Here is a 9,408-nt window from a genome sequence, read left to right as displayed (position 1 = left end):
GAAATTAATAAATCTACCTACTGAATCCATATGCCCTCAGATATATGGATAGATGAGGATCAAAGAGTTTTTGACAGAATGGAGAGTGCAGGAAGGCAGGTGATTATGCATGTTCCTCTCTCTTTCTGCTTATACAGGTATTTCTTCAGCACAACTATTGCAAAATCTTTGGCATGTGAATTATTTTTTTAAAGGGTGAAGCTGTTACAGGAAGTGAAATTTTAATTCTGATCACATTAGGATAAGAACACGGTTAAATTAGAAGCAACACCTCATTAAGTTGGATAGTAAAATAAAAAGACAAAGAAAGAAACAGAATACACAGCTCTGTTTCTGGATCTGGGGGGGCTTTTGTGCTACAGCACATGCTGGTGCAGTGAGTTGTGAAAGGACTAGTGGCTGTGGAACTGTGCTGCCTACCTGTGCAATGCCAGCCCAGAAGCTCTGGAACCATGTTCTTGCAGGGCTGCACCTGAATTTATTCCTCATCTAACCAGGCTTGATCTGGTATGAGAAAAGAAGTCCCAGCACCCCAGACACAGGCTGACATCACCCTGAACCCATCTAGGTTTGTAGAGGTCAGATTGGAGAGTTCTGTATTTGTGACACGGATCAACAACAGACCAGATAATTCACCCAAGGACAGTGAAGAGAAGATGGTTGTTATTAAGGCAGCCACAACAATCCTGAAGTTTAGGTAGATGCTTTTTCAAAATCACTGTGGAAGTTTCTCAAAGGAACAGATCCCCACTCATCTCCTCCTGTATTTTAGTGAGCTGTTATTTACCCTGCAGAATTAGATACAGATCACTGTGTTCTGGGTGTATACTACTGGAGTTAATACTGTGTATTTAACCTCAAATGGGTAGCAGCATGACCAGAGGTTTGGATGGCAGCAATCCAAATGGATAACATTCAGGGAGTAGCAACAGTACTTTTATTTTTTCCTTGTGACCTTTGTAATAGTTTCTACTCCTTTGAATGCTCTGCCACAAACTGCACTGGAGGGCAGAGAACACAAAGGTGCTTCAGGACTAAGTTCACAACTACAGTGAGGATTAAGGGCACATTGTAACTCTTTTTCCCCAGATAATAATTTGACTGTTTGTGCCCTTTATATTTATTACTTTCCCATTTTAAATTTTTGCCATTATTCACGATCTCCCTTTCGGATGCTCTAGTGTGTATGAGATGCATTGTATTTTGTTGACAAAGCATATAAACCTCCTGAAAAAGCATAGTTAAACTAAAAACCAGGTAAAAACCATGAAAAAAAAATAAAATCATGTGTGACCAGTAAAGCAGACAGATTCTATTATATTAGACCATAGGATGGGGTAGGTTTCCAAGCTTCTGTTTCCCTCTGTGTTTTAGGGACTGGTGCAACCCCCAGAACACACCTGACTCTGGTCCCTGTCACACAGTGGCACAGACAGAAACACAGCTGGGAGAGCACAAGAAGACAGAGCTAAGACAAATCAGCAGGCAATAGTGCTAAGCCTACTGGTATACTATGCCAGTAAATAAAAATAAGTTAAAGATATTATACTTAATTTTATCATCTTTTATTAAAAAGCTAAGCAGAATGGTATGTTGTGGACACTCAGCAGTGTGAAGACCCTATGCAGTCCTGTACTTATCAGCAATAACTAATCTGGTTAGGTAATTTCATTTATTGTCTGCTAAAAGATGGTCCATTTGTCACTAAACACTTTAAACTTACTTACTGAATATTATCATGTTTATCTCTCTCAAGTTTTTCAAGCCCAAAACAGGACAAACACTTTAACTAAGCCTAGTGCTGTCCAACAGAGGGCAATGGTACACAATCCATATAATCTATATTATTTCCTCTCCCTGACAAGGCCTCAGTTTCAACAGAGAAGCTCTGGCACAGCTGGAGAACTGTCTGGCCACCAGAACCAGGCAGTGTCATTATCAGCACATCCACACAAACACTGGGGCAGAAGCAGAACTCAAATGCCATAAAACTTTACAGCTTGAGCTAAAGAAGATGGTATAGGAGGGATTCCTACAACCCTGTTTAATGAGGGCCACAGACATACAAGCTAATTATTCCTGACCTCAACCCCACGGGGTGGACAGACATCATTATCCCGCTGCACAAATGGAAGAAAACATGACGATGAGAGAACATGTGCACTGCCCAGGGCTGCCGGGACAATGGCAACACTGGACCTCAACTCAGGCATTCCAGCTCTTGCCTTCACCTATAATCTACTGACTATTCATAGAAGCAATGCATATTTCACAACCAGCACAATCCCATTCTTACAGCTCAGAAAACAAATAGCCAGGAAGCTCCAGATCCTTCGAAGGACCAATCTAGTCATTCATGAGACCGATTAAGTTGTGGCCCCATCTGCCAGACAAACTTCACCAACTTCTGAAAGAATGTGAAGCTTTGGAGTTGCTTACTTATAGTAATCACAGCTGAGTGAACAGAGATGAACCTCAAAAGGTAGTAGAAGGGGTAGTTTGAAAAGTCAGAATAAAAGGGGAGTCTGCATTTGCTTATCACAAAGGAAGCACCTGCCTTCTCCCATATCACCACTCTAGTCTCATTTAAAGTCTATAATAAAATAAACAAAATCAGAAGTTTCTGTTAAATCATGAGTTTTCTCATGAGCCACTGATAAATCATCACTGGCAATGTCTTCAGTCTGATGTCTGTTACTAAGGAGCACATGTTGGTTTTGTATCTGTCCCAACAGTAATGCAAAATAGACACTCAACTGCTACCCAGGGGCTCAGCTGTGCCACTAAAGGGAAAAGAAAGGCACAGCCATTTTCAAAGGCATCAGATGAAGGAGTTTCTTCCACTAACCTGGGGAAAAGGTGACATACATGAAAAATTATGTCACTGTTGATGGTGTAAGAGTTTCTCTTGTGACTCCTTGAAAACTGCTTTAATAGGAAGTTGCATGATTAACTTAAAAATGAGTGAGCAAAACTTGACCAACTTGCCACTTCTTTCTCAACAAAGTGGAGTTAACAATTAATCTCTGCTTCCAAACAGGTGGCATAACAATAAATGCAGATAAAATCAGTGTGCTGGCAAAGCATTTTTATAACCAAAAAGCTTAAAGAAAACAACCTGTTATAAACAATTAGCAATGCATAGAAAACAGCACACCCACTTCTAATGAATCTTCCTTAAAAGCATAGCAGTAAGGAACAGTCTTGGGATAACTTACAAACATATAGTAAGTTTATACGACTATCTGACCACAAATTTCAGCACTGTAGACATGATATAAAATACCAGCCATTTCCATGCAAGATCCTAAGGCTTGTGAGGGAAAGAGAAGGAAGCTGGCATAATTAAAATAGATTATATGCACAGACAAAAATCATGTAGACTTGGATGTTTGCAGCTTCCTTGACATGCAGGCCCAAGTTATCATCCACTACCATAGAGGATGATGGAAGTATTATATAGCTGTTTATTTTAATTTAATTTCTAACAGTAAATAAAATACAGGGAAAAAAGCAAAAACATTCGATTTGCCCTCCCTAATCGCTCATCCAGGCCTCTGCTTTCCTACGGTTACAGATCATGGCTATCTGCCCTAAATCCAATATCAAAGCACCAAGTGAAAATTTCCCTAAGGAAAAAAGCTTCAGCCTTTGTATTTATGTGTGCCCTCTCTATATTACACATACCTTTTTTCCCTAGTGCAATAACTGAAGAACAGCTTCTGTCAGCGTTCAGATGAAAGGGAGCCCGAGGGAACCCCCTGAGTCCTGCACAGGTGACTTCTATTCCTACAGTGTATTTTTTGAGGGATGGAACTATAAAGACAACTTCAAGTTCCAGACCTTTGTCAACCATAGTTTCTTGTTTCTTTTAGTTCTGTCCTAAGCAAGAGAGGAATTTGGAATAGTAAATGGTGGCAGCCCCTGTTTGATTTGACAGATAAGCTTTATCTGAATTAAGGGTTGGTACAGCAAGTGTTACCCCACTGGGCACAATGCCCACATTCAGGGGAGCTAAAGTAATGGAGAAATTACTCAGGGAAGTCAAACACACATGGACAATCCCACCAGGCATTCCCTGAGAGTGTGAGGAGTTCTAATTCCACATCTGTAGAATATCAAGACTGAGAATGGAAAATATCTACGGCATGGCTGGGCCCTTGTAAAGTGGAATATATGAGATGGGAGGAGTTTTGTTTTGTGCCATTAGTCCTGGAATGTTTCTAAACTAAGTGAATCTGTGAAGAAAGAATTAAAAGCAATAACACTGAGAGGAAATACAGCAGGTTTCAGGAGCAATGTATTCCTCCTATTTTAAAATACGTCTTCTTGCAGAGATGGAACTATGGATCAAAATTCGGTCTTTGAATCTTCATGTTGAAGAGTTCTGTACTTGAGTTCGTATTTATTTGGACACAGTAAAATACTTTTTATTAAAAAAAAAATTAAGGGGCAGACTAATGATGGTGTAATCCAGCAAGTATTACTTCCAAGGCTGCTGCTCCTACTTGGTAAAGAATAGTATCCAATCTATTGTACACCTTCCAAATATACTGTAAGGAACATACTTACTGTGGAAACCTGCTCCTTGAGGGATCTCTTCTGCATGACTCCAGTAACAGCTAAAGGAAAAAAAATGGAAGAAATGCCAAGAATTAATCAGAAAGTGAGACATTATCCCTAGAACAACTGCACGGTGGTAAAGTAGATGTGCTCTACACAATGCAAACTACTGCAATATTTTGCACTTCAGAGGGTCAAACTGAACGGTGTACTGGGAGGTATAATGTAGTTAACACTTCTTCAGTTGTGATATGTTACAGTTTTAAAGTTAATACTTGCTTAATCTAATGATCCAGTACTCAATCTCATGTAATCAGGTTAGGCATCAACAAGCAGAGCCTTTTAAACAGGTTGGGGAACAATGTTCAAACTTTTCAAAGGTAAGGTCATGACACATCTTGATGACACTGCAACAAATAAATGGTACTTCTAATTCAGGACTTTTATGCTAAGTCATAAAAAGAACATCTGCTCAACTGCAGGCTTTCTGCATTTCAACCATGAAGTATTCCAATTAACTTCAATGTTAATGGGAGCACCAGGAAATACCCAGACACTGGAGAAGTCACAAAGCAGAACAACAACATCCTCAGTACCATTTAGTGAAAATTCACTAAAGATGGTTGGTAATTAACAGTGACAAAACAGAAACTCTTCAGCTTCTTTGAAAATGAAAACATCAAACACAAAAACAAGTTCAGCCAGACCATAACTTCAGAAATGAGGTCTACATCTCATGACTGATTACTGGGGAAAAAAACCCACAAAACCAACAGACCCCACATCTTCTCTGCTAATTCCAAGTCTGCCTATGCAAAAACACCTTGGGAAGAACCCTCACAAATGCCAAAGGCAGACTTTGAGCTTTAGACATGTCACCTTACTAATAAATAATCATCCTGCTACTTTAATAGTGTCTGAAATAATAAAAAATAGTCTCTGAAAGCTTTTAAAACACATCCAGGTGTCCCTGCTTCACAAGCCTGGACGTTCACTGACACTCAATGCCTGGAATGTCAGCAGATATTACATGGTTGCAAGAGGAACATCCCTGGCTTTGGTCACATGACTGTCAGCTGAGGATGACCAGAAAGTTTATTTAGATGTCTTCTAAATTTCTGCTACCTTCATTATGTAAGGATTTCATTTCGCAGCATAGAATTGAAGAGGTCAGCAGAAAAGCTTGATTCTTAAGTACTTAACTGTCTGAATGAAATGGACCCATTTTGTCCTAAAACTTCTGGTCTCTTTTGTACTGTACACTCATTTTCAAAAATACAGCATGTGTTATTCTGTAAGACCAATGGAAATTCATCTCTCTTCAGAGGCAAAATAAGAAACTCATTTTCTATGTAAAACTAACCCTGAATTCATTTCCTACAAATACTTTAAAAGAAAACTCAGTGAGTCCTGAGGGTGAATTTTCCTCAGATCTCCTCACTGGAGAAAACTGACCTTCGATAGAGGATCTGTTCCCTGAGGATCATCTGCAAGCAGCCTCTAACTTGTTCTCTCTGTTGTCACATGTCCTGAATAAAGAGAAACAGACACACACTGAAAAATGTTGGTCCAAGTTTGTGGTTTGGTAACCAGCAATCTCTGTGTCAAAAGTCTTCTTGCCCAGTATCACATTGGGAAGTCTAAAAATAACCTGGCCTCTATATTTACACTCTTGGATAAGGTAAGTCACTAAATTCATGTTCAAAACATGTAAATAAAAATTACTTACTTTTCAGAAGTGCTGAGACCTGAAAACAGTAAACAGTATAAATGTCCATCATGGCTTAAAATCAGCCCCTGATCTGCAGCTTGAACATGGTGCTGGATGTGTAATTTTAGAGGTCTAGATTTTGAATGCTTTCTAAAAACAGTCTCAATAAAGTTGGTGACAAGCTAAAACAGGAATTTGGAGGCCTGCTGGTTTTTCCCAGTCTCATAGGTTCTTTCTGCTTTTCTGGCCCAAGTGTTTTGGGGTGTAGGTCTGACCAAACAGGCAGTGGGATTCACCGGTACATTTAAGGGCTCAGCTGCAGGTCCCCCTGCCATGGGTGTACACGGTTTCCATGGACATTCAAACGAGCTGGGCATGTGCTACAGGGGAAATCTTATTTGGCAGGTGACACCACCACACAGCATTGCAATCCACTGAGTACACGGACAAATCCTGCTTTCATCCTTCTGCAGCAGCAAAGCCCCATTAGCCGACACTCCCTTCCCTGAACCAATCCTGGACATATCCTTGTTGTCATTTAAATATGTTCCTGGGCAGGAAGGGCAGCGCGGGGTAATTTATTTTCACAGAAAGAGGCGAGCAGCTATAATGATTAATGGGAACATAATTTCCCATAACACTGGGATACTAAAAAGAGAAAGAAATGTGGGACAAGTTATGTAATGTGTACTAACTGAAATATGCTGCATGTCTCTGAAAGGAGACACGATCCTCTCTCTCTGGAGTGAACGAGAGCTTTGCCACTGAGGGAAACCTCAGTGTTTTAAATCACAACTCTAGGGCCCCTAATTATTCTAATTTACAGCGGAATATTCCTGTGAGCAGCAGCAGGGACAGGCTGAGGAAGACAAATTAAAAACTACTACATCCAATTGCAGAATATTCACTGCATGACATATTTCCACCTCACAAAGAACAGTATCATCCCTGCTGACACTCAGGCCTAAAACTTGGGGACCCCCAGAGCTGCCTTGCCCAAAATGCCCACGGACAAAGCAAGGTGAACACAGTGACTCTGTGACAGGACTGAGGGGTCACCCAGACTTTGAGACATTAGTCTGAATCCCTTACAAACAGCAACTGCACCCAGAGGAACAAGTGTCTTGGAAAGAAACCGCTGTTACCTAGGATGACACTTCTCTTGGAAGCGTGCTGAAGTTTCCAGGACAGAGTCCCTTCAGTTCAGGGGATTATAAGGCATGCTCGCAATGCTTTCCCTCAGGGCAGCGCGAGTGTCACAGCATTTCTTGGGATAATAATCTCTTCTGCCCACTTTTCTTGTCAAACAGAATTAGGTGCCTGGTCACAGGCAGTTATGTATATGCCTGCATCAAGAGACAGGACGTTTAGCTCAGGCAGAACTTGAACCCACAGCTTAACCTTCTGCATCCCACAAGTTAACTCGGACATCGCTGGCAACAAGCAGCAACAGTACATAAAATTATATTATGTGGCACAGGTTAAAATTCTGCAAGTAAATCTGGGTTTTTTTGGTATAAAAAATAATTTTATAGGTTAGATATTTCCATTACAGAAGATATAACAAGCAACTTCCACAACTCAAAAGGCCCCCAAGTCCTACAGATCTACTGACAGCACAGAGCATCCCCCTGGTAAGATGCCCAGCTGGCCCTTAACCAGAGCAACAGTAGAAAATACTTAGAAAATCTGCTTAGAAAGGAAATTTGTAAAATATGTCAGCTACGAAAATAATTAAATTAATAAATTAATTTATTAAATTAAATCCACTGAATTAATTTTACCCACTTTGTCCTCCAGCGCTTGGACATGTTTTAAGGGAAAAGAATATCTGATGAAAAAAATAACAAGAATTTCCAGTAGCTGCTACATTAGTTATCATCAATTCTTGTGGTAAAACATTTGACCATGTAAATCAGATTTATATTTAAGCTGTGTGCCTGTGATATGGCATACCAGGTGGCTGTGAAGCTGCAAGACTGTACCACGGTCTGGTTTCCACATTTCCAGTGTTGGGAAGAATTCAGACAAGGATTAATCATAAAACAGATGGAAGGGACTTATTTTTATAAGGGAAAAAAAAATTGTTACTTTCCACAAGGGGAAAATAGACAAATGTTTTTTTCAGTTAGTGGTTATAATGAAGTGGATGCTGATACAGGGCCTTGCAAAAAAAGTAATTAGAAGTTATATTAGATTATATTCTTCATATAGAAAAAAGAATCTGCCTGGAACATGAATAATCTAAAAGATCTCTGGATACAACTGTAATTTATATAAAGTTCACTGTTACAGAAGAGGGTAGGGTCTCTTTCCTGGGAGAATTCAGTTTACTTAAAAAAATACACATAAAAAATAGACTTGAATAAGTTTGCACCCCAGAAAGTTTATCAGTTGGGGGAAAGAATTAGAGTCAGTGATAAATGAAGCCTGAGATTCCAAAGGAATATTGACATTTGTTTCCACTGAAGTACCACACAGAGGTCCCAGGCAAGATGATGAACTGTACAGAGAAACAACCACAGGAGGAACAAACTGAAATACTGAAAACATGCCTGGTTTATATATTTGTTTGGGGAAAAAGGGTTTAAACTAACAGAAACAGCAATAAAAGTTACTGTGTTATCCTTCTGCAGAGCACTTCTTAATACCTTTTAATACAAGGGTATTTTCCTGCCAGTTTTTCCCTATGAAAACACTTGGCCACCATTCCTTGTTGGTTTTTTTTTATTATTGGTTGTTTCCTGCCAACACAGTTCCTGTGAGTGCACACCACAGTGTTCCTACTTAGCCACAACTCCATCTCAGCCTCTCTGCCTTTACACTCAGGTGACACTCTCAGCTTGGCAGATTTATTTCACTTAAATACAATTAAATTTAAAGATTTATTTCATTTAAAATTATTTCAACCTGAAAAGCTACACAAGCCACACTGAATAAACACAGGCTTCATGTTGCTTATGCCTGGATGCAGGAAAAATAGTCCAGATACTCTTTTTTTCTGTTCAAATTTGTTTATAGCTCTAGAAGCCTTTATTTTGTCCTGCAGTCCACTTTTCTGCTGAAGGGCTCTTGAACTTGTGCTTCAGCTCCAGTCTTGCTCTGGAGCTGTAACCCCCAGCAGTCACTCGACC

This window comes from Myiozetetes cayanensis, unplaced genomic scaffold, assembly GCF_022539395.1.
Source record: "Myiozetetes cayanensis isolate MyiCay16 unplaced genomic scaffold, myiCay2020 scf24, whole genome shotgun sequence".
NCBI lineage: Eukaryota > Metazoa > Chordata > Aves > Passeriformes > Tyrannidae > Myiozetetes > Myiozetetes cayanensis.
Note: the sequence above shows the minus strand (reverse complement) of the source record.